Source organism: Ambystoma mexicanum, chromosome 9 (genome assembly GCF_040938575.1).
Source record: "Ambystoma mexicanum isolate Mex_15411 chromosome 9, UKY_AmexF1_1, whole genome shotgun sequence".
In the NCBI taxonomy this organism is placed as follows: Eukaryota; Metazoa; Chordata; class Amphibia; order Caudata; family Ambystomatidae; genus Ambystoma; species Ambystoma mexicanum.
In genome coordinates this window covers 587864712-587891313 of record NC_090931.1, presented here as the reverse complement: position 1 = coordinate 587891313, position 26602 = coordinate 587864712, and the positions used below count along the sequence as shown (strand labels likewise).

The window sequence follows — 26602 nt, the reverse complement described above, 5'->3', positions numbered from 1 at the left end:
GCCGGAGTCAAGTAGGAGTGGGGTACGGAACAATCCGAGCCAGTTAAACAACTGAAAAGAAGCCTTTCCCAGGCTCCTTGTTTGGCTTACTCGATAAATAACAAGGAGTTATTCTTGGAGACAGGGTTCTCAGATACTTGCATTACAGTGGTCTTTTATCAAAAGCACAAAATGTTCAACAAAGTCATCTCGTCGGCGAGCAAGACTTTGTCCTCTGTGGAGGAAAAGTTCAATGACTGCGAGAAGGCTCTCCTGGCAAAGGAGTGGGTATGGAAAAATTACCACCCATTCATACAGAGAGAGCACATCATTATCAAGACTCCTCACCAACCCTTGCAATATCTCCAAAGTGACAGAATCCGGGCAGGGTACATTAATAATTCCAGGATTGGTTCCTGGATTCTGTCCATTTAAGGCTTTCCTGTGGAGGTCTATATGGCCAAAATGAGCAGAGTCCCCTAGCGCAAGGCTTGGCAGACATGTATGATTGTGTTCAAGAAAACTGTCTCGCGGATGAAAGTCTAATGACCAACAACAACATGGAGGCATACTTAACTTCCCCATACAAGGTCTATGAAGAAGACACATGTCTGGGGATACCCACGGTATATGCAGATGGGTGCTCCTACCATATTGATAACAACAGGGAAAAAGATCTGGTGTCTGGCATTGGGAATGCCTGGGTGAATGATACCCCGGAACCCACAGCTGGTTATAATATAGCACCCTAAATAGTCAGATTGCAGAGTTGATGGCCGTTCATCAAGCTATCCTCACTGCAGTGCACCACCAATTGAATGAACTGGTCATAATCACTGACTCAGATTATGTCAGGAATGGGTTTGTGGGGCACCTGATTAACTTGAAGAATCGAGGCATGCATTGTGCCAACATTAAACCCTTAAAGCATGCCAAACTGATCTAGTCAAATTGATGATCTGGTGACCTCTATTGGAAGAATATAAGGGGTCATTACAAAATAGATGGGCTAGTACCAGAGCTCTGCGGGGGGATTTCATAGAAACAGAATCCCTGCTGGGCGGAATCCAAGTTGCCGCTGTCACCAGGTCACAAACCTGTGATGCCAGCAACCTCTCTTCCCAGTGGAGTAAAGATATCCCAGATGCAGATTTGATCACTTCACAGAAAGAGAACCCAGTTGTTGGGAAATGTTATCAAGACATTGAAGACCCTGTGAGCTTTCCTCTAACAGCGTTGGATTATACTGGTAAAGAGGGTCTCCGGGTGTTGATGAAGTTTTCCAAGATGTTCCCAATCTAAGACGGTTTGTTGGTAAGGAGCGCCCTATCTGGCTGTGACCAATGGGTGGTATATACCTCATTCCGAAGCCTGATGTTGAATTGCGCCCATGACGCGACCACTACCGGTCATAGTGGGTTCCACCCTACATTAGAAATCTTGTGAGAGGTTGCCTACTGGCCACACATGGGCCCGCACCTTGACACTTACCTAAAGGGGTGTCTTGTGTGTGCTGAATTACAACTACAAAAATGGGGAATGACACTGCCTTGGAGGATTTACAAGTAGATTTCATCGGGCCAGCAATTCGCTCCTTGAAAGGAAACAAGTACATGTTGACTGTGACATGCTTGTTCACAAAGTGGGTAAAATGTCTTCCATCCCCAAATTGTAAGGGAGAGACCACTGCTGCACTAATGATCAACCACAGCTTCTCTCGTTTCGGCCTCCCGCAAAGGATTAAATCAGACTGAGGAAGTCATTTTACCAGTGAGGTGATGGTGAAGATGTGGGAGATTCTAGGGGTAAAAAGAAAACTCCACATTGCCTGCCGCCTGAACACATGCAGAGGGGGGTAGAGAGATACAACAAAACACTTAAAGAGTTTGTGGCAGACTCTGGACCCAGTTTGGACATCCGATTACTGCTTGTCCTGATGGCTATTAGGTCTACACCATCTTCTACAACAAAGGTGTCTCCATTTGAGCTCATGACCAGATGAAAAATGGTGTTACCGCAGCATCTGCTCTATAGGACTCAGGAGCAGACACTGATGCATGCGTCCACCACTGATGAATACATTTAAAATTTAAGGAAGCACCTAGAGCATGCTTTTGCTTGTGCTCAGCGCAATTTAGAAAAGTAGGCTGAAGGAATGAAGACCTATTATGACCTAAAGACCACCAAGAAAGAATATGAGGTAGGGGACATGGTTTACCTGTACAATTCTCAAAGGAATCGGGCCAAGGAGCGGAAATTCCTCCCATCTTGGTGTGGTGCCTTTGAAATTGTAGATAAAATATCACCTTTTGCCTACAAGATCCACATCCCAAAAGGAGAAAAGACAGAAGAAAAATGGGTCCACATCAATCAGTTGAAAAGTTGTTATCCCAGACATGATTGAGGAGCCAAATGAAAGTCGAGCAGAGAAGGAACCCTCTGAGGAATGAAAAGGAAGGATGAAAAATCAGATGGAAACTAACATGAATATACATATATAACAAGGAGTAATTTACTTGGTGCTCACAGTGAAAAGAAAGAAAATAGATAAAATGTGTTTTGTGAAATAGTGTAAATATCTTTCTATAGCTGCATGCTCTTGTTGTCAATTCTATGTAAATCTTCAGGGGAAATACGTGTGTAAAAAGTACTGAACCTCCTTTTCTATCAATTATTAGAGAATTAACCTCCTTAAATTCCAGGTGAGAGGGGAGTCCGGTGAGAACCCCATAGACCTCGGGAAGAAGGAAGCAAAGGTGGTGCTGTGCCACACCCTCCAACCCAAAGATGGAAGAGGAGGATGGAGTGCCCACTCCCTAATGAAGGAAGAAAGGGGGCGCCGTGCTACACCCCTAACCCAAAGATGGAAGGGTAGACTGAAGTGCCCTCTCCCTAATGTAGGAAATTGAGCTGCATGGGCTCCAAAATAAAATGTAATATAAAGAAGAAAAAAAAGAGGGACGCCTAAGGAAACCCCACTCTGCCCTGCTCTTACCTCTAAAGAGTCATGGAAGAACGGGTGGGTTGGGGCATCTTGTGTGTATTCAAAGGCCCCACACTGAAGTGCCTTTCACATGAAAAGACGAGTTGTCAATACTGACACAAAAAAGTATTGGCATGTGTATTTGCAGTTTAAATGTGAAAAATTTATCACTGCTAACAGGAAAAATGTCAGGAAAAAAGACATGGTGTGTGTTGACAAAAAGTAATGTATATTATGTTTCGCACACAACATACCAGTGACATTTGAAAGGCCACCTTGTTTTCCATTGAAAACATTTCTGTAGGCCAGAGGCAAACCCTGTTGCTGGCTGTTGGACACGTGCCATCAATAACACTGGAAGGATGTCATCCTAGTGTTCACAACTACAATAAAATGTGTCCTGCAGAAGGTGTGGAAAACCCATTGTTCCCCAGACTTGCTGGCTCTGAAAGCAGTAATAGCAGTACAGTTCCCCTTGGCTGGAGCATGACTAAAATGTGTGAAAATGGGGGCTACAACGTCAAAGAGAAAACAACCATCTTCAAAGAGACTAATAAAAAAAAATGCTGGTCACAGGCTGGCCCAGGGAGACAGATGGCTGGATGAAGCAGAGTTCCCATTTGCTGACATACAGACTACAATTAATTTTAAAGTACTATTATAACTTAGGCCTTTTTCCCATAAACGATAAGGCGGATTTCCTTAATTTATGTACAATTTACTTTGTAATTTCCAGGCAATTTTGGAGATATAATATGCATGTGCCTACGAGTTAGGGAACTGTAATGTCCAGTTGAACTAGGTTCCTGGCTGATCGGAAAATGTCCTGCATGTAAGAGTTGGCAAACTAGTGATGGGTAAAATTAGGAATATGGGTAGGAATGTACATATTCATAACTGTTATGCTTTTTACGGAAATGGTAGACAATTGCCACGTGGCCGTACAACATGGTGCAGACCTGGCTGTCATCTTATTTAATTCCCTATGATTAGCTGAATCAGAAAATATATATATTATGGCAGTTATTGCTAATATTATGAAGTTTTGAAACATAACTAGTTTTTGCCAAACATTTGACATGAGAACAAATGAGGCTAGTAAATGAAGCTTAAAAACAAAGGGGATCCTGGGAGTCCCTCTGCCGGACATTAGTCCCGGTTGCGAGAGCCTTACCCAGATTCTTTAGCTCACTATTTTGCACAGAGGAGAAATATTCAAAACATATAAGTCTTTGTCCTGCCCTGGGACAGTCCAGGATCTAAATGCTATGCCAACAGCAACCCCAGACACGTGTTTCAGTCTGGTTGGACCTAAGAGTGGAGTAACCAGACCTCTGCCCTATCTTTCCAGAGGGTCCTGGCATGCTGCTGGCTGTCCTGAACTTTAAACAGAGGCTTTCTATGTAAGTAGAACTGAGTCCTGGGAAACCAAAAGGTGGGGGAGTCTGCTTGCCTTAAATCCTTTCCCTTTATAGTGGATGGGTGTCAGGGGGGGCAAACTGCTTAGATCCTTAGCCTACTTAACTAAAAAGAATAATTTAATTAAGTCCCAATTTGGTGGAACACTACAGGGTGATTTCTGTTAATAAATTGAAATGAACAAAGTTCACTTCCCAGTATGTGCTGGAAAGCTATAGCCTATAATTTAATTGGGTCCTTTTAGTCATGTGGACCCCAACTTCTTCAAGGAAGAGGGGTGTCTTTGTTCTTAAACCAGTCCAATCTTTTTGTCCAACTTTAACCTTCAGTGGAGGGCGTCTGAAATCCAAAATTCCCCAAATCATTCCCATTTTTCTGTCTGACTTCCCCAACACAGACCAAAGTAGCGGGGGTCTGAGAAACAAACCGCTTAATCACCTTTTGTTTATTTGAAACCAAAAGTGTGGGTGAACTCATAATTGCCATATATATTTGTACCAATCTTAAAATCCTACAGCTAGCCTTTTAAGCATGCAGAATAATTGAAATTGCGCACCACTACAACAATAAATGCTTTCACTGACCAGCGCTTCTTATTTCTTGAAGTGAAATTATAGAAAGTAAAGAATTGTGATTTGTGTTCTTTTCAACTCACTTTTGTGATTTATTTATGTTGAGAGAAGTGTATTGTGTGTGTCACGGATAAAGTGGTGTTTGACATTTTCGTGGGGATTTCTATTACTTTTAATTTAAATAAATACAAATATATTTCCTGTACACTGGCCTTGTTCTTGGCTCATTGTTAGCTCAGGGGGAAGAGGATCTAAGGAGCATGATATGTGTCTGAACTAGGGCTGAATAAAAGAATCTGTTAAACAGTTCCTTGCGTCACACCTTGAGTGGGGAGGGAAGAAACTCCACCTTTTGAGGGTGGATTCTCAATAAACCGTTACAAACACTAAACTATCCTTCTGTCTGCTTTAGTACTATTTGTTATTTTATTAATCATGCACTTATTATATATTTTTTCAATTTTGCAATGTCACACCCTGTAATGTCATCAGGTACGTCATGTCACTTCCAATAACCCGAGTATTTTGGTGAATTGATGTCCCGACCCAATGTGAGGGCATATAAGAAGACCCTCCGTTCGATCAGGCCCATCCATTGGATCCCAGGCTGTAACCGGGCAATACCACCCACTGCCTTTGATGTTATTGCTCAAATTCTGTGATGTCACAGTAAGAGGGCAAAGGCACTTAGAAAAGAGAATAACTGATAATGGCTTACACAACAAAATAAATATGTAATTCTTTGGCTCAAGCCTTGAAGGTCTACGTCGCTCTCTTTCAACCTTAGTGTACTCCAAAACAGTGAGGTAGTCAGGATTTAAATGTTGACCTTTTCTTGTGCATGTTGGTCGGGGGATCTTACCAGGAAACATTAGTTCATAAAACAATACTAAATGTGTCTTTTTGCAATATTAAACAAGGATTAATTGCACATATGTTAAACTTGTCTTGCTGATGTGCAATCTTTAGAGAGGTTATGCCAGGAGCATTTAACATTTTTGCCATACCTCATGTAACACTTGTGGCATTGCCTGTTTCTCATAATTGTCCTTCACAAACTGTATGGCCCTCATTACGAGTTTGGCCGGTAGCCATGCCGCTATTGGCGGCATGGCTGCCGCCGAAATCGCATCCGTGTCTGGGTCCTCGGAATGAGGACTTACCGGGCCATTCCGAGTTCGGATGGCCCGGTAATTCCTCCTTCAAGGACCCGGACACGGTCCTTCCCCATTCCCATTTCAGCCCCCATAGGGCTGAATGGGGTTGGGAGAGGGAGCAAACAACGGGCCATAACGAGATGGCCCGTTGTTTGCTCCCTCTTCCCCTCGCGGGACCCGGTAAGCACATCTGGTTTTCCCAGGCGTTCTTAACGTGTCCCGCGAGGGGACCTCATAATGTGGCGGAACGGGTTGAACGGCGCCGTCACCTTTTATGGCGCTGTTTAACCCATTCCGCCAGGGTCGTAATGAGGCCCTACGTGTCTCTAGTGAACCTTAACAAAACATGGAATCATGCCCCTCGTGTTAATTCAAAGTTATACCTCATCTGAACTTCAGAAGATCTGCTGTTGTGTACCAGGCCATGCTCCATCTGCTGCCAATTCCGAGTTGAGCAAGATCCACATTATACAAGCAAATGAAGGGTGGAATAAAACAGGGTTATTTATCTCAACGAAACATCAAGGCAATTAAACCGAACCCAGTCATCCCCTGTCCTTTAGCGTTCACGCCACACACTGTACCAGCCACATTTAATATATTGGAGGGAGGAGAATATTTCTAGGTCAGGTAATGCACTTGCAATTTAATGTTAATAAATGCTTACAAAAGGGGGAAGGGAGGGCGCCAAGAAGCAACAGGATAAAAGAGCAGAGCTGGGGGCTCCACTGGCACTCCAGCTCAGTCCTCCAGGGATACAGGAGCAGGACATCAGACCAGGGCGGGTAGGAGGATCTGGCTTCGCCATCAGCGTGCACTAAGAGGTAAGTCATGCAGTCAGACCATCCATGAAAATATAGCATCAGATTTTACTAACTGCATTTCTCTGTCGCTGACATCCTTACATATGTAGTGAACACGTATGTTGTGTTATGAGGCAGTGACTTTATGGGGCAGTTTATGAGGGGAAAACATGTTCTGTATCTTTCACTTGGAAATGAAATGCATCGAAGTGTAAACTACCAATCAAAGCAATAGCCTTTTTTAAAAATATGTATTTGTACATTTTGCAGAATAACAATTAACAGTCAATAATAAATAGCAAAAACAATATAACTACATGCAGATAAGAATACACATATTTATAATTAAAGAACTAGTACATTTTCTGAAATCCATCCCAAATCTTTGCATGCAAGGTACGTTTCCCTTGGCTCTTATAGATTACTCGCTCCATAAGCAATAGCCTTCTCAACTAAGGCTATGTGTCAAATCCTCTACGTGATTCTGGGAACATGCATTTAACAGCAGATTATATGCTTCGAAATCTCTACTACTGCACAGTTGTGCCTCAAAAGACGTCGCCATGACACTTAGTTATGTAATGTTGAATATCCTAGCTTTCCTTTCAATGCACAACCAAAGCAGAATGTGTTTCTCTTGGCAAAATTGCAACCTTAAGCAACAGCATTTAGAATACCGTGATTTTACAGTAAATGGTGTGTAATCCGTGGATTTGCAAAGGAAAATCTGTTAAAACACCATATATTCGGGAGACAAATCTCAGGAATCTCTCGCTGAACCTACCTTCAATATTTCTCCCTTTTTAACGTAAAATATTTGGGATTTTTGTGTACTTCCCAGCTTAACCTAAATTACATACACTAACTGATTGTGGGGGAACATGTTTAAGAGTGATTTATTTTAAAAACTGAATCCAAAGAATATGAGGTGCTGGCACTGCAGTATATTACTTGATAGGAAAATCAATTATTCCTAAGCATTTAAAATAGAACGTTCATATTTTTACAGCATGTACAGCTGAACTATACGTCTTTTATACTTGCTTTTGGATATTTACAGCATGTATCATCTTGTAGTAGCTTCCCCTTTCATGCTGTATATATAATCCCTTGAACATTAGGTCTGATGCTGAAAAGTGTGCCCCACAAGTTGTGAATTATTTCTCCCAAGCATGAATGTGCCCCCAAACTATGAACGTTCCCTCAAGAGCCTGAATGTGCACCTATGATCTCAAATGCACCATCACGCGCATGAATGTGCCTTCCAAACTATGAATGTTCACTCAAGAGCCTACATGTGCCCCTATGATCTAGAAATGCACCCTGACGTGCATGAATGTGCCCCCCAAACTATAAATGTTCCCTCAAGAGCCTGAATGTGCCCCTATGATCCACAAATGCACCCTCACATGCATGAATCTGCCCCCAAACTATGAATGTTCCCTCAAGAGCTTGTATGTTCCCCTATGATCTAGAAATGCACCCTGGCGTGCATGAATGTGCCCCCAAACTATGAATGTTCCCTCAAGAGCTTGTATGTTCCCCTATGATCTAGAAATGCACCCTCACGTGTATGAATATTCCCCCCAAACTATGAATGTTCACTCAAGAGCCTGCATGTGCCCCTATGATCTAGAAACGCACCCTGACGTGCATGAACGTGCCCCCCAAACTATAAATGTTCCCTCAAGAGCCTGAATGTGCCCCTATCGCGAGAAATGCACCATCACATGCATGAACCTGCCCCCCCCAACTCTGAATGTTCCCTCAAGAGCCTGAATGTGCCCCTAGGATCTAGAAATGCACCCTCACGCACATGAATGTGCCTTCCAAACTATGACTGTTCCTTCAAGAGCCTGAATGTGCTGCCATGATCTAGAAGCGCACCCTCACGTGCATGAATGTGCCCCTATTATCTAGAAACGCACCCTCACATGCATGAATGTGCCCCCCAAACTATGAATGTTCCCTCACGTGCATGAATGTGCCCCTAAAATCTAGAAATGCACAATCACGTGCATGAACCTGTCCCCAAACTATGAATGTTCCCTCAAGAGCATGGATGTGCCACTATGATCTACAAATGTACACTCACGTGCATGGGTGTGCCCTCAAAGGCATGGGTTTGCCAGCATAGATTGTGAAACTATGCTCAGAAGCAGTGGAGCAGCTTTTCTGAAAATGTTGGGAGGGGACATGACTTCTAAATGGAAGGGGCGCCTGCCAAATAAGTGAGACATAATGGAGTGCCACAAAGGTTGGGGGGGACTAATACCCTTGCCCCCCCTAACATTACGGCCATGCTCAGAAGATATGAACAGGCCAAAAAGAGGGATATTAATTTGTCATTCGGCCTTTGAATTTGCCCAATACAAGAATTTAACCCTTTTTGTTCCCAGATAAACAGTGCCAGGTCATTTTAACACATCATTCGTTTAATAATTTACCTTGTCGCAAGAGTAAAAAAATAGTAAGGCACATGTCTATCCCTGGCAGAGAGGTGAACCTTGAAAAGAATGTCGTAGTAAATTGGCCCTGTTCGCTGCAGAAAATACATGTACAGTCTAAAGAAATGGTCCCGTATTGCCACCAAGAATCGATAAACATGGTCATTTTGGTGCGAAGGGCAGAAGGTCCTGTGCACCTGTGTATTCCATTGGCCACCAAGGTAAAACATTTATTTTTGTCACTGGACTCCCAGCAGTGGGGGGGCGGCACTCAACATGATAATGTCTACTTACAGAGATGTGTACTGGCATTGGGGCGACGCGTTCGCCGATACGCAGTCCCCTCATTAGAGGCTGGAGTCTGGCATGAAGTGCATTATAACAAAGCTAATTTTGTTTGAGTCTATTTGGAATGCTGGGATTAGATGCAGTGGCAGAGCCAGGGGCGGGGGGGTCGCCACCCTGGATCCGCTCTGGTGCCCAGTGCACCCCACAGCCTCCCGCTGATGCCCTATTATCTGCCCCCCGCCCCCACACCAAAAGCTGCCTCTGCTTCTGATTAGTTAGGTCTGTTCTAAAACAAAAGAAACTAGTCTGTGGTGGCTCCCAATGAACACAGGACGCTTGACTGGGGTGGAGCTGTTTATTCTGACACCTTATATACACATGATGGAGTGGGGGGTAGTGCTCACAGTTCAGTCTTGATAGAGCATTGGTTGTTATTTACATCCACTGCCTGCTAGAGCTTCCATTAGGCTTGTCTTCAGCCATGGAATTGTGCTCTGCAGAGAGAGGGATCTGCCTGTGAAGCAGGCTTCAGTCAAGGGCTGATTCGATTCCCTCATAAACGAGTAGCACCGAGGCCCGACTGTCCTCCTGGTGCCTTCTTCAACTCTGCTGGGTTTCCCGGCTCGTTGCGCGCGTCCCGCCCGTAATCACGTGAGATCTCACTCCCCCCCGAGGTCTTGCGTGATAGGTCCTCACATAGTCACCTTGGAAATTCCTGTGTAAAAAAAACACAACATTATATAGCCGCTTCCTTACTGGTCTCGCACATCACCCACACACTGCAGGAAACAGCAAAGTGCAATTGAGGTAAGGAAAAGACTCCCAGCAGGAGTGGAGGAAGCAACCATGGGTGTTACGGTAAATGTCTCACGGGCTGAAACAAGGGCCAAGTGCCTGAAAGCGAGGCTGCAACTGTAAATCAGATCACGTCCGCAAATACGAGGAATGCTGAAAGATGCAGCAGCCTAAATCGGCCGCAAAATCCCAAGTTGTTGAGACTCTCCTAAATATCCCGGCTTCTTGGTGTCTGACTGATAAAGAGCTTCTGAAAGACATAAGCGGGCCACCTGATATGGCCAACACAACTTACAAAGAACAAGGCATCATAAAGCACACCCTGTCTCACCAAAAAAGAATCCTGACCAATGATGTCACAATAGTTCAAAACAAAGTGGATGCTGGGTCCTTTCTAATGTTTGTGCATGAAGGCAAAAGCACTGAACCATTCATAGCTGTTGGAAGGTACACAGAGAGGTTACTGAAGCAGCATTCATCCCGTGGGTGGACACCCCTTCACCTTTCCAAGGTCGATGCGTTGGGTACCAATCACTGGGTATCAATAACAGCTATTATTACAGTGCTGAGAAGCGTGAGAACCCATGCTGAAGCACTGTATAACATTCTGATGTTGACAGATTTAGAAGCACTAGTTCTACTTTATTTATTTATTTATTTTGACATTTATAAAGCGCACCAAACCTGGGGGCACCTGGGCACTGGTTTACATGAAAGTCGTGGTTACAGAGGTTACAAACAGTGGTGGTACATACACGGTGCACAGATCTGAGTTTCTGGTCTCGGTGGAAGTGGCAATTGCCACGTGCATATAGAGTTGTGCGGGCAATCGCTGCATATAGAGCTGTGCGGGCAATTGCCACGTGCATATAGAGTTGTGCGGGCATTTGCCACGTGCATATAGAGTTGTGGGGGAAATTGCCACGTGCATATAGAGTTGTGCGGGCAATCGCCACGTGCATATAGAGCTGTGCGGGCAATTGCCACGTGCATATAGAGTTGTGCGGGCATTTGCCACGTGCATATAGAGTTGTGGGGGAAATTGCCACGTGCATATAGAGTTGTGCGGGCAATTGCCACGTGCATATAGAGTTATGCAAGCTCAATTACTTTAGGAGATCTTCGTTGAAGAGCCAGATTTTGAGGCCCTTGCGGAAGCAGCAGAAGGAAGCATCTGATCTCAGAGCTAGAGGCTAGTTTCAGTGTTTGGAGGCCATCTCCGGGAAGCTGCGGCCTCCGGCTTTCTGACCTTTGTATCTGGGAATGGTGAGGAGGTGTGAGTGGGCAGCCCGTGTAGTTCTGATGGATTGGGCTTTGGAGAATTTCCTAGACAAGTAGGTCCTGGCAGCGTTTAATAGACATTTGTGGGTCAGAGACAGCGTTTTGAACTATGAACTTCCGTGTGCAGTAGTGGACATTTGAAATGTCGTCCACATTTTTGTCAGTGGTTTTCACCAACGTCCTTTTTAGTCTATCGTTCTCTTAGGGTCCTTTTTGGGGATGACATCCAGAAACTGCTTTGCACTCGTTGCCACTGTTCCAAACTCCTCCCTCTTCTGCCTTCAAGGGCCCCGCATGTTTTCTTTGGCTTTTTTACTCTCCTTCCCAAGCCTTTTTTTTCTTCATTTGCATTTCTAGTAGTGGAAATGTGCGCTTCTAGTGCAAAAGCTTATTTCTTTGCCTCCCCCTCTTCCTGCCCCTGCTGGTAAAGTAACAAATATCAGCCACAAGCATGTGCTTTGACTATTTTTGGTGATGTTGAGCAAAGTTGTCTCCTTTTCTGAATGGGCATTTTTTGTTCAGTCGGACTTTTATCATTGGATACTATTTTATACTCTGCATACTTCGTCGCAATAAGTCTCTCTCTCTCTCTCTCTCTCTCTCTCTCTCTCTCTCCTTCTCTCTCTCTCTCTCTCTCTTTCTCTCTCCCTCTCTCTCTGTCTCTCTCTCTCTCTCTCTCTCTCTCCCTCTCTCCCTCTCTCTCTCTGTCTCTCTCTCTCTCTCTCTCTCTCTCTCTTTCTCTCCTGTTCAGATATGTGTATGGGCCTCGTGGAGTCTGAGGGGGGTGTGCACTGCTGGCGAGGTGGGGAAGCCACCAGACGTAGCTGATGGCAGAGTCAGCATCGATATGAGCAACTCCTGGAGTACAGGATGCGCAGAGGAAAGGTGCTCGCCAACCTGGCACCAGAGTTGGCAGTGCATGGGGAACGCAGACTACATGCAGAAGGCTGCATGCAATACATGGGCGCTGGTTTTCAGACTTTTTGACCTATTGTTTAATTTTAGAAGTAAATGCTGAACATCAAGACTTTAGAATTTAACAATCGCTCTATGTGTTTTGTAATACCGATGTTTTTTTTAAAAATATTATTCACATACTTATAATATTTACAACAGCAGCGACAGTAACTCCCCCCTCCCTCAAACCCCACCCCCCGAAACATGTATCACAGAGTTAGTGCATATCTAGAAACCTGCCCAAAATATTCTGAGTTTTCTTTTTTCCTTTTCTTCTGACCATTATAGATCACTCGCTCCATAGCTACCAGTTTAAACATCTCAGCAAACCATGTGCTCTCATTTAAGGAAATCCTTGATTTCCAAAGTCTTAGACTTAACTTCTTAGCCACCAACGAACCTCTAAACAGCCATTCCTTCTGTGCAATAGTCAAACCCTCCACAAGTTCATCGTCGCCCAAAATCAATGTAATACAGGTGGCTTGATGCATACATGTTATATGGAATGAATGTCATGGACATGTACCGTGATGACACCGTTTCCCATGACTACGGGCAGATCTTACTAAGAATTGTGCTGTGCAGCAGCTCATATAAATACATGTATTATCCCTGCAAGATTCTTTTTATTTGCATTGTAGCCCATCATTTGTATTAGGCGCGGGTGAGCTTTGGACATGGCTCGCGACCTCAAGCACAGGCTAGTGACATCAGATCCACGGTCTCGCTATAGCTTCTACTAAATCTTTCAAGAATGTTGCCACTTGTTCCAATATTGTCTGCGGGCCAAGTGCAGCCCCCATTTGGTGTACCCTCCTAAAACAAGTGTTTTTCTCTTGGCAGATTACAATGCAGATCACTGTGGAACCTAGCAGTGGGAAGTCCTTCTCCCTGCAGGCGACCTCAAAGGACCAGATAAGCAGTGTAAGGTCATAAATCAAGATTCCTGCTATACAGCAGGCACTGTTTTTCAATGGAGTGGAGCTGCTCCTTGCCCACACATTAGAGCAATACGGGGTCCCGGATGGAGCCACTCTTCATCTTGAGGTGCGCCCGTAAGGCCCTCATTCTTGAATGGCAACCACTTAATTCCATGGCAGATGCAGGGCAAAGAAGGATTTTGCCCACAGCAGCTGCCATCGTTTCCCAGATGTCCACGCCTATCAATCAGAGGCAAGCAAGAGATGTGATCATTGCTCTGTATAGATTTTGCGCATCTTTAAGCATGTTGTATCCTCATCTCCTCTATGTTATTGAATGGGTTCAATAGATGCCCTTATATTGTCCAGATTTCAGTAGGAAACGTGAGGTTGAGTCTGTGCTTTAACACGCCTTCCCAATACACCAATAAAGAGGCACTGGAACCCCCAAATAGTCTTGGCGTTTGTAAACGTGTTGAAAAGAAGATCTGCTCGGTGTGAGTGAAAGAAGGGTACAGAGGGAAAGAAGGGGTGCGGATTAATTGAAAACCCAGAGTTCACTTGGGGGTTCGTGTACCTGTGAAGCAGCGATTTGCCAGTAACCTGCTGGTTAGAGGCTCCACTCCCAGTATGATAGATCAGGGGGTGGAGCACGTGTTGTAGACCTGTGTAGCATGCAAGCCAGTGAATTCAGCTCTACTATCAAAGCTGAGTGGGTTCATGCACATTTTGCAGACCTTTGTTCGGCAATCGTTACACCTTTGGTGTTGTGCTGAAGCTAAATAAACAAACTGCCATGTATCCACAAGACACACACAGGACCCGCGTGCGTGCACACACACACACTCCCACACACACCACCATCTCTGTGTGACAGAGTTGCAGGTTGTAAGGGTAGCTTTGCAGGCAGAGGAATCAAATGTCATCCTGTTTTTATCGAAATGGGTGATATTCAGCACAAGGGAAACTCGCTAACATAGCTCGGTGGGTTAATGCAATTTCCATAGAGTTCTATGTGTACATAGATCTTAGTTTAGGGCCTGTCGTGCCTTACATGTTTTGTTAAAAATAAAATCACCACTGCAACCTTTGTGACATAATTTCAGATGTACAAAAACCAGTATGCGAGCAATTGGATCCAGTAGAAGCCATTTGAAAATGGTCAACCTGAATTTATGCCTGGGCATCGAGGCATCAGGCTAAAATCTGAGACAGAGGCAAACATCGGAGTCTAAAGTGGCTCTATGCCAGCATTTACAAAGAATTAAGATTAATACCTTTAAAAAGGTAGAATATACACATGCTGGGAATGCTCACATTAAGGTATACATTCTAATTTCAGAGGTAACACAATGTGCAGTCTATAAAGGTTGGGAAAACCAACATTAAAGAACAAATACTTAGTCCAAATGCTTGTGGTCTCGTGCAGAAGGGATGTGACCTAGCAGTTCGGGCTGGACTGCCCCTTTTGGGGTGGGACCAAGCCTGATTTGCATATGGTTTTTCCCCTTCTGTAATGGCTTGGCAGGCGAAGAGTGATGGTCTGGAAGGTTGCCCAGAGCAACGCCAGTGGTCACGATTCAGTCTAAACCTTCCAGCCATCACCTCTTTGTTTTTGCTTTGTCACCCCGAGTGGGACGGGTATGCCCAGACGTGGGTCCCGTGTCTGCTGGGCCTAGAGACCCAAGCTACTCCTCACTGATGCGGCCCAACAAGGCCGAAACATGTTTGGGGATGCTTGTGGTCTCGTGCAGAAGGGATGTGACCTAGCAGTTCGGGCTGGACTGCCCCTTTTGGGGTGGGACCAAGCCTGATTTGCATATGGTTTTTCCCCTTCTGTAATGGCTTGGCAGGCGAAGAACGATGGTCTGGAAGGTTGCCCAGAGCAACGCCAATGGTCAAGATTCTGTCTAAACCTTCCAGCCATCACCTCTTTGTTTTTGCTTTGTCACCCCGAGTGGGACGGGTATGCTCAGACGTGGGTCCCGTGCCTGCTGGGCCTAGAGACGCAAGCTACTCCTCACTGATGAGGCCCAACAAGGCTGAAACCTGTTTGGGGATGCTTGTGGTCTCGTGCAGAAGGGACGTGACCTAGCAGTTCGGGCTGGACTGCCCCTTTTGGGGTGGGACCAAGCCTTATTTGCATATGGTTTTTCCCCTTCTGTAATGGCTTGGCAGGCGAAGAACGATGGTCTGGAAGGTTGCCCAGAGCAACCCCAGTGGTTAAGATTCAGTCTAAACCTTCCACCCATCACCTCTTTGTTTGTTTTTGTTTTTTTTAATATTGAATGTTAGCAATAGATATTGCCTGATGATGAAACTACTAGGATATGCTGAGACATATTTTGGCATGTACCTACGCATCAACCTATATTGATTATAAGGACCGCTATTAACATTAGATGACAATGGCACTATATCGGTCTCATTATTGTAAGCACTTAGTTTTTGCTTTAACCAATATAACATGCCCTCAATTGTATTCTGTGGGTACTGTTTTCAAACCCTCCAAACCAAGTGTTAGTAACACCAAACAGGGTCCCCAATTTGTCAGATTTCTGGAGTCTAATAAAGGCATGAAAATAATTGACCATATCGGTTCCATTATTGAGGCACAGACATTTCTCATAACACATAGCTACCTTGCAGATAAAATCTGCTTTAATGCTCTAAAGATCAAACTCTAGGTGTATATATTCAACTGATGATCTCTTTGGCATTCTAAATAATAGTCACGATATTCTAGCTTCTAGTTTGCTCAATTTGTTGGTCAGGTTATGTCCCCACACTTCTACACCATGCAGCATTACTGGAACAATTGTCGCGGTATATAACAACAATATTGTCTGTAATGAGCAACCTCCATGCCTACCAATAAAGGAACTCAGGGTGAATGCTATCCTCATACACTCACTCTTATTTGCGTCCCAGTGCAGGTTTAATTTTAAATTGTTTTCAATTATTACACCCAGATAGCTGTGTAACACCTAACACACTCAACAGGTTCATTGTAGATCTTCCACACACAATTGGAATTGGCTATCTTTCTTTTCCCTATGAATGCCATTTTTTTAGTTTTGCTAATATTAATACAAAGCTCATTGAGTTGTGCATATCCTCCCAGAGCGTCAAGCATTTTTTGCAGACCCTTTGGCGTGTAATCTAACAGTAACCCGTCATCAGCAAAGCCTAGCCAATTGATTTTTTGGGTTCCAACTTTTACAGGACAAGCATCCAAGCTATCCAGCACAACTGCCAGGTCAGCAAGACAAATAGTAAATAGTGTCAAAGCCAGTATACAATCCTGCTTGCTGGTTGGAAACAGCTCAGACAGCTTCCCTTGTCCATCCAATCGCACCTCACACTTGTATTTCTGTTCAGCAACATGATCATATTTAACAGGTCATGAGGAATGTTCCATGCAATTCATTTATTCCACTGCCGATTCCTCATGACCGTGTCAAATGCTGCACTGACGTCAATACATGCGCCATTGTTACGCTCACCTGGTATCCACGGGGACGCCACCCAGCCGTAGGGACTCAGGTATCCTTCTCTGCAGTTGCCAGGTGTGACCAGCGGGGATGTTCTGCCCTGAATCCAAGACTGGGCAACTGGGGTAAGCAGCCCCCCACCACCCCGTATGCCCGCAGCCCCTCTGGACCTCTTGTCACCTTGTTGTTAATTCTGGTGTGCTCTCCGTCCTGCCTTCTTGGCAGGGGCGCGTTGTCCTCTGTGGGCGAATGCGATCTAGTTACTTCACTGATGCCGGCCCGCTTTGAGTCTTTCAGGTAGGTCTTATTGCTGTTGTATACTGCTGTTAATTTTGCATGCCTTTCTTGTTTTAATAAATGTCTCTTTCTCTTCCTTAAATGCGCGTAAGTCCAATGTGATGCATTGGCTGAATTGGGTCTCGCCGGTAAATGATGGCGTATAAAAAGCGCTATGATGCGGTAAGTAGGCGCTATGCGCAGCGCTATGATGCCTTGCCTTTGCTAACCTGTTGTCTTTTCTTTCCCATAGGTCGCGGTGCTCACCCGGTGTATGAAATCCGAGGCGATGCCGGTCGAGGGGTGACTTGCGAGGTAAGCTTTTCGGCACAGTTCGTTATGTTGGAAAAGTGTCTAATGTCTTGTTTCTTCCTTTCTTGCAAATCCGTCGGTCCGGGAGACGTGCTGAGCCTAGGATGCTGTTCGCAGGAGCTGTGGGCAGCAAACGGTGAAAGGTACAGGTAAGATGCTGCTGCTAACAATGTCCTTTTGTCTCTTCACAGATGCTGTTCTTCCGAGGTTCGCGGGTACAGCTGAACACGATGAGCGTCACGTTGCAGGATTGCAAAGTAACGCAAAGCGTGTTATCCAAGTCGGGTGTGGTTTAAATAGCTTCAAGAAAGTAGTCCAGGTAAAGTAGTTCCTAGGCTACCACACCCAAAACACTATACCGCATAGCTTGGTTCCAAAAGCCAAGCTATGTTGATGCCTCCATGTTGGCTGGCACTTGAAATAAAGTAGTTCCCTAAACACTAGTCTTTATTAAGTATGAGCCTGGTGCCACAGGCGCCAGCACTGTCCCCAAGAGGGCCTAGGCAAAGGATGCGTAAGTTTGTTGGAGACCCAAGCCAAGACCCCTCCTGGCCCATGGGCTTGCCAGGGGGGTTTCTGGATGTGGATCGTGACAGCACTCCCCCCCAAGGCCCCTCTCAAGGTGTTCCTTCTGTCCGGCCCAGGTTTAGTTGGAAAGTTTCAATGATATTTTTTGATCAGATGTGGTGCATGAATGTTTTCACAGGGTTCCCAGGATCTATCTTGGGGTCCAAATACTTTCCAATCAACTAGATAGTATAGCTTGCCCCTTGAATACTTGAAATCCAGGATGCCTCTGACTTCAAATTCTGGTTCTCCGTCAATAAGTATGGGTTTTGGTGGTGTCCCAATCCGTGTACAGGGCTGCGTTGGTTTTAAAAGGGACACAGGAAATACCGGGTGGATTTGTAGGTTAGGTGGTAAATCTAGTTTGACGGCCGCTGGATTAATAATTGCCTTGATGGTGTAAGGCCCTAAGTACCTGGGTTGAAAGGTCCGGGTTCCCTTGATGGGTACAAATCTTGTCTCCTACCTGATAGTCAGGGGCTTTTTTCCAGTGTTGGTTGGCAAATTGTTTTTGCGTTTCTTTGGCGAGAATAAGATGTTCTTTGGCCTTTTTGAAAGCCTGAGTGATGTTGGTGTGAAGGGTTTTCCCTGCTGGCATTTCCAAACTGGTTGGGAATCCAGTTCTGAGGTACATGGGTGTCTACCATAAAGGGTATAAAAGGGTGTTTGTCCGGTACTGGAATGCAAGGAATTGTTATATGCGTACTCGGCTATCCATAGTAAGTCTTTCCAGTCTCTTAGTTCATGGTGCAACATGCACCGTAGGTATTGTTCGAGGGTCTGATTGGTCCTCTCGGTCTGACCGTCCGTTTGAGGGTGATGGCTAGTGGATAGCTGGATGTCAATTTGCGCCATTGCACAACATTTTCTCCAGAAATTGGAGATGAACTGGCTACCTCGATCGGAGATCAGGACTGATGGGAAGCCATGTAGTTTAACAATACCATCCAGGAACACTTTGGCTAAAGTGGATGCGTCAGGGAGGCCTTTGAGCGGAATAAAGTGTGACATCTTTGAGAATAAGTCCACGACTACAAGAATGGTGTTAAACCCTTGACTGGGAGGTATGTCAGTGATGAAGTCGAGGGAAAGAGTGTGCCATGGAGTGGGAGGAATGTCCAAAGGTTGCAGAAGACCGGATGGTTTTTGTTTTTGCGACTTATTTTGTGCGCAGACCCCACAGGACTGAATATATTGGATGACGTCTTTACACCAGGCAGGTCACCAGAAGTTCTGTTTTACCTTGGCTAGAGTCTTGGTGATTCCAGGGTGCCCTTCGATCAGAGAATCGTGATAATCTGAAATGATTTGTTGTTGTAAGTCCTTGGTGGGTACGTACAGACGGTCCTTAAAAAAGGGTAAGTGATCTTTGATGGATTATTGTTCCCCCTGCGCTTGCCATGCAAGGAAAGTATCTGGATTCATAATTCGTTGAATCTCATTTCTCAGTTCTACTTGGGTTAAGGCCGTAGTGAGGCCCAAGAGTTTGTCTTCTGGTATGGTGGGGACTGGGTCTGGAGTCGTATATACTATGTCATCAGTGCCTGTACGAGAGAGTGCGTCAGCTTTTCCATTCTTGACCCCTGGTCAAAATGTGATGACATAATCATATTTGGCGAAGAAAAGGGCCCACCGCAATTGGCGTGAAGACTGGGCTTTAGCTGTTTTAAGATATTGCAGGTTTTGGTGGTCCGTGATAACTGTAATGGTGTGTCTGGCCCCCAGAAGGTAGTTCCGCCAGGCTTTAAAGGCGGATTTGATGGCCAAGAGTTCTTTGTCCGTGATGGTGTAATTAATCTCCAGAGGTGAGAATTGTTTGGAGCAGAAGGCCACTGGATGTAGCTGGCCGGTTTCTGGATCTCTTTGTGAGAGGACAGCTCCCATTGCTATACTGGAAGCGTCCGTTTCCACGATATAAGAAAGATCTGGGCGAGGATGTCGCAGGATTGGCGCGGAGGTGAACCTTTTCTTAAGTTCTTGAAAAGCTTTTTCTGCTTCTTTGGTCCAGGCAAATTTGTTGTTGTTTTTTCGTAGCAATACGGTGATTGGGTGTACGACTTGAGAGAAGTCTGGTATGAAGCGGCGATAGAAATTCGCAAAGCCCAACATGTTTTGTACCCTTTTTATTGACGTTGGTGATGGCCATTTCAAAACAGTGTCTACTGTATGCAGGTCCATTCTGATGCCTCCTGCAGTAAGAATAAAACCCAGAAACTCAACTTCGGTGATGTGAAAAAAACACTTTTCAAGCTTTGCATATGTGAGGACTGAACGGAAGTGCTTGATATGATCCTGTTTTGAGGTTGAGTACACTAGGATATCATCTATGTACACTAGGGCGCAGACATCAATTAACTCTCTCATGAAATATTGAAATGCTGCGGCAGCATTGCATAACCCAAAGGGCATGACTTGATATTCGTACAAACAGTATTTGGTACAGAAAGCAGTTTTTCATTTGTCTCCGCTTCTGACCCGGACCAGGTGGTACGCTCCTCGAAGGTCCAATTTGGTGTAAATCTGGGCATCTTTGACCTGGTCTAGCATTTCAGGGATAAGTGGCAAAGGGTAACGGTTCTTCACGGTGATCTGATTTAATGCGCGGTAGTCAATCCAGGTTCTTAAGTGCCCTTCTTTTTTCGGTACGAAGAACAAAGGACTGGCTGCAGGGGACTTTGATGGGCGGATGAATCCGTTGCAAGGTACTGGTCTAAATAAGATTTCAGATGAAGGTTTTCAAGTTCCGTAAGAGCATAGATTCTACCGCAAGGGACTTGAGCACCGGGAACAAGGTCGATCTGACAGTCATAGGGCCTGTGAAGCGGCAGCGTGTTTGCTTGGTCCTTCTGGAATACATCCTGGAAATCATGGTATTCCTCAGGCAAGGTATTAGTTACTCCCAGGGTTGAAGCTGTCGCTCCGGGAGTCGTAGAGTTACTGAAAGCAGGTTTCTGTTCTTGATAATAACAGGCTGGGGAGCAGTCACTGGGGAAGGCTAATTTCCTTGCCCACCAGTCAATCGAAGGGTTGTGAGCGACTAACCATGGCATCCCTAGTATGAGCCGGAATTGAGGTGCCTTGATGAGATCAAATGAAATAAGTTCCCGATATCCGTCCTGGCACAGCAAGGTTATCTCGGCTGTGCATTGGGTTACGGGTCCAGAAGCGATTTCTGTCCCATCCACCGTAGTTACCTTGTTTGTAGTCGGCTTGGAACATAGGGGAAGCCCCATCTCTGCAGCCAGGTCTTGATCTATATAATTCCCAACTGCTCCGCTGTCGATGTATGCTTCAACGGCATTCATTCTTGATGACCGTTGGTTATTAATTAAGATCACCGGTATTGCAAAGTGTGAGGTTGGTGGCTCTTTTCTCTCACTCGACAAACTGACCCCTACGTTTGCCGAGCTGGGTAGTTTTCTGACTTAGATTCCTTCTCTTCATCTTTTTCTGTGGCCCCGACGATCTTCCTTGGAGGTTTCACTGGGCAGTCCTTCAGGAAATGCCCTGGTTTTCTGCAATACAGACATAGTTGTTGTTGTTATCTCCTTTTATCTCGCTCTTGTTTTGTTAGTGGAGGTCGTACCCCTCCGATTTGCACTCGAGTTACATTGTCCCTAGATCAAACATACACAGCCCGAGGGTCTATTTTGGAACGGTCTGCTTTTCGGTCTTGCAACCGATGGTCTAGTTGTACGACCAAATCTATGAATTCAGAACAGTCTCTAGGAGGATCAACCACTTGAGCTAGAACGTCTTTTAATTTGCCTCGTAAGCCCTGATGAGACAACGTGGTTCTTTTGTTTTCAGGCCACCTAGCTTCAGCAACCAATCTGTTGAAAGTAGCAATGTACGTTAACAAGTCCTGATTCCGCTGTCGGAGGGAAAGGAGTTCATTGTCCACTGCTTGCTCTAAGGTATGGCGAGCAAAACGTTTTTCCATTTCCCTCTGAAATCCCCCAAAGTCGTGTAATAAAGGATCATCATGGGTCACCAATGGAACCGGCCAATCTGCTGCGCTACCACTCAGGTATGATAAAACAAACGCTACCCGAGCTTGGTCATTTGGGAATGCTCCAGGCCTGCAAAGAAAGTGAAGGCGACACTGATTCATGAAAGCTGCATATTTCCGTGGATCACCTGCAAACCTCTCCGGTGGTGCCAAAGGAACTGTTCCCGGTAACATGATTTGTACCGGAGTAGAGGTAGTGGATGGCATGGTAGGATTTTGCATCATTGGGTTGATTCCAGGTAGAGGCGTCTGTCCTGCTTGTGATTGCAAGTATTGCCTGCTAATTTCTTCAGTGCGCTCTTTAGTCACTAATAAGTCTCTCTGGAGAGAGTTAGTCTTTTGTCGGGCAGAATGAACCTTGGCACGAAGTTCTCCTAACAATTGGGCCAATTGGTCTAATTCTGATGTCTCCATGGCGCCCAGGTGCATTGGTTTGGCAGGCTTTGCGTTCTGTTACGCTCATCTGTTATCCACGGGGACGCCACCCAGCCGTAGGGACTCTGGTATCCTTCTCTGCGGTTCCCAGGTGTGACAGCGGGGAAGTTCTGCCTTGAATCCAGGTGGGCAATGTTCAAGACTTGGCAACTGGGGTAAGCAGCCCCCCACCACCCCGTATGCCTGCAGCCCCTGTGGACCTCTCGACACCTTGTTGTTAATTCTGGTGTGCTCTCCGTCCTGCCTTCTTGGCAGGGGCGCGTTGTCCTCTGTGGGCGAATGCGATCTAGTTACTTCACTGATGCCGGCCTGCTTTGAGTCTTTCAGGTAGGTCTTATTGCTGTTGTATACTGTTGTTATTTTTGCATGCCATTCTTGGTTTAAAAAATGTCTCTTTCTCTTCCTTAGGTGTGCGGAAGTCCAATGTGATGCATTGGCTGAATTGGGTCTCGCCGGTAAATGATGGCGTATAAAGAGCGCTATGATGCGGTAAGTAGGCGCTATGCGCAGCGCTATGATGTCTTGCCTTTGCTAACCTGTCGTCTTTTCTTTCCCATAGGTTGCGGTGCTCACCCAGTGTATGAAATCCTGAGGCGATGCTGGTCGAGGGGTGACTTGCGAGGTAAGCTTTTCGGCACAGTTCGTTATGTTGTAAAAGTTTCTAATGTCTTGTTTCTTCCTTTCTTGCAGATCCGTCGGTCCGGGAGATGCGCTGATCCTAGGATGCTGTTCGCAGGAGCTGTTGGCAACTAACGGTGAAAAGTACAGGTAAGCTGCTGCTGCTAACAATGTCCTTGTGTCTCTTCACAGATGCTGTTCTTCCGAGTTTCGCGGGTACAGCTGAACACGATGAGCGTCACGTTGCAGGATTGCAAAGTAACGCGAAGCGTGTTATCCAAGTCGGGTGTGGTTTAAATAGCTTCAAGAAAGTAGTCCAGGTAAAGTCGTTCCTAGGCTACCACACCCAAAACACTATACCGCATAGCTTGGTTCCAAGGAACCAAGCTATGTGAATGCCTCCATGTTGGCTGGCACTTGAAATAAAGTAGTTCCCTAAACACTAGTCTTGATTAAGTATGAGCCTGGACTGGCCCCAAGAGGGCCTAGGCAAAGGATGCCTAAGTTTGTTGGAGACCCGAGCCAAGACCCCTCCTGGCCCATGGGCTTGCCAGGGGGGTTTCTGGATGTGGGTCGTGACAGCCATAGACCGTCAATTTTCATCTCGTACACGCATGTTCAATCGCCAATGCTAGTATAAGTAGACTATGTGTAGTGCTGAAATTTGTCCTAAAACCAATTTGATTCAGGGGTAGAATCTTATTATCCATGATCCATTGGTTCAGTTCAACCAGCAGCACTCTGACAAATATTTTTGCTGCTATATCCAACATTGCAAGCATCCCATAATTAGATGGATTATTCCAACATTTCTTGTGCACAGGAAGAATGTGGCTCTCACTCAAGGAGGAAGGGAGCACACCATAATCTCCAATGTGCACAAAAAGGATGTACAGCACTTGTGCCCAAATCTTCGAGGATTGCCTAATCAGACTATTAAAAGTTCCGTCAGGGCCAGCTGCTCGAGAATCATGCAACCTCTCAATTATGTTACCAATATCAACCACTGACGATTTACATGTCCATTTTTCAAAGGGAATGAATTCCTCAATATCTGCTGGTACTTCAGAACCCAGTGTCATCACTATGTGGGTGCGACATGCATCCTCAGACACACTGTTAACAGGCAAGGCTCTCTTTGCCAGTCCTCTAACTGCCATCCATATGCCTATATTATTACCAGTCTGAGCATGATTGGCTAGTTTTTTACAGACCTCAATCCCACACTTATGGCGATGATTTCTCAGCCATCTAGGATATTCTGCTTTTAAGATTTTAATATGCTTAGAAGTGTCTATTGCTGTAGACAAGCCTGTTGTTGAATGTGGTGCCTCCACAATATTGATCCACAGTTGTTTTTTTGCAGCATTGATTCTTTGATCATAACGTTGACCCTTTCTACACACGCTATTTCACCGCTCTTGAGAATTTTTATAATTTCTTCTTTTCTGAATTGCCTCTTTAATAACGGAGGTTAATAGCATAAAATCAGTAATAGTTGCAGGCCCAACACTTCCACAGCCATCTAAGTGTTTCATAATATATGTCGGAATCACCCTTTCAACAACTAGCTTTGCTTTATCTAAGTTTGTCGCATTCCACTGTATGCGATTCTCGCCATTGTTAATAAAAAATTCTCCATTTAAGCCATACAAATCAGACACATTACTGTTTACATCAAATTTTAATTTAACACACAGTGGTATGTGGTTACTCTCCTCACGCGTGAGAACAGCCATGTCCTCCACCATAGCCAATGCGATGTTGTTCACAAACACATAGTCAATGGTGGAGGCACATTTGCCGCTCATGTGCGTAAAGGCTTTCTGAACATCACCAGGACAAAATCCATTCAGCCTGGTGAATTCATATGCATAAAGTAGCGTGGCACCTGCATTTGCCTGCCGATTAGTTAAAGACACATAGATTCGAGCAGACGCACCCAAGTCAGATAAATCTTCATCAGGCGTACCTATCCTAACAATAAAATCGCCTACTATCCATAAAGGGACACAGGGGTCAGTGTCGTCAAGACTCTTTTCAACAGTCTTTATATTTAATTTATTTGCCACAGCTTTGGGAGGGTCATAGATGTTGATCAAGACCATTAGACTCTGTTCATAACTGATTCTGGTGGTGGTCGAACCATTTTCAGAAATTATAATCCATGGATGCCGAACAATCCTTTAGGGTGACCAACAGGGCCCTTTACAGCCAGTATCTGCATGGTACTTCTACTGTCTATATCACATAACTCTGCCATCCACGTTTCCAGAAGAGCAATTATAGTAAATATATGGATGTGGGCTAACAGACCACGCTCAACAGACAAATGGGCAAAACCCTAGTGTTCCAAGAGCATATTATGTTATTGTCATCGTGAGATTGCAGAACAATGGGCCCTGAAGACCTTTGGGAGCCATTGTCACTAGCCATCAACATTATCAACCTCCTTTTTATGGATCCCTTTCTCACCCATTTCTCCATGGTCTCTCTTATAGACGGCCTTATCATCTACTCTGTCTCGTTGTGTCTGCTGCGAACTTAACTGAGTAGGTTGATTCAAAACATTAGTAGGTTTTTTAGCCAATCGAGGATTTCTATATTTGTGTGTCGTCATCTTTACGATCGTACAATTATATCCAAGCCTATACAATTCATTTTCATATTGTAAAATATATTCCAATGTAGATTCAGATGTAAACCAAATGTTAGATACCGATATTATTGTGTCCTCCAATTGGTCAACAATCATAACCCGAAGAGGTACTACAGTATGCAATGTACACAGAACAGTCGTACGATTTAAGGGAAGTTATGATATGATATGATATGGAATTCATAACACGCCTGTACACAAATGTTTCAAGGCGCGATGAGGCAAGGGAGGGGGAACATAGGGAAGACAAAGACAACGATCTTACTAGGCCTGGTGACATTCTGATCACGCAAGTGCAAGGGAAGGGGGAAGAGGAAAAGTGCAAGGGCAAGGGGGAGGGGGAAGTGCAGTACATAGGATCGACAGTAAAAATTAAATAGAATAAATAAAAGCAATAAGTAAAAAGTGCGCCCAATTGGTGGCAGATACAAGGGTAAGTGCAGACATCAGCTGTCAAGTGCTGGTAGGGGACTGTTAGGGATACAGAAAAACAGTCCCTAAGGGCAGGTTTGCCAGGGAGGCAGTGCAGGTGTGCGACTGGTGGGGGTTGATAGTCTGTGGATGAAACAGGCTTTAATTGTAGGGCCCTTACCTCAGACCTAAAATCTACATCACCATCAACAACATT

The 26602-nt window shown here is 45.0% G+C and overlaps 1 long non-coding RNA gene across 1 annotated transcript in view; it reads right to left on the bottom strand.

The window, feature by feature from the left end:
• Window positions 1-9989: 9989 nt before the first annotated feature.
• Window positions 9990-26602, bottom strand: part of LOC138488319 (uncharacterized) — a 29435-nt gene continuing 12822 nt past the window's right edge. Inside the window, exon 3 of the long non-coding RNA XR_011274636.1 lies at window positions 9990-10363. This is a non-coding gene — a long non-coding RNA (uncharacterized lncRNA). The remainder of the gene's footprint in view (window positions 10364-26602) is intronic.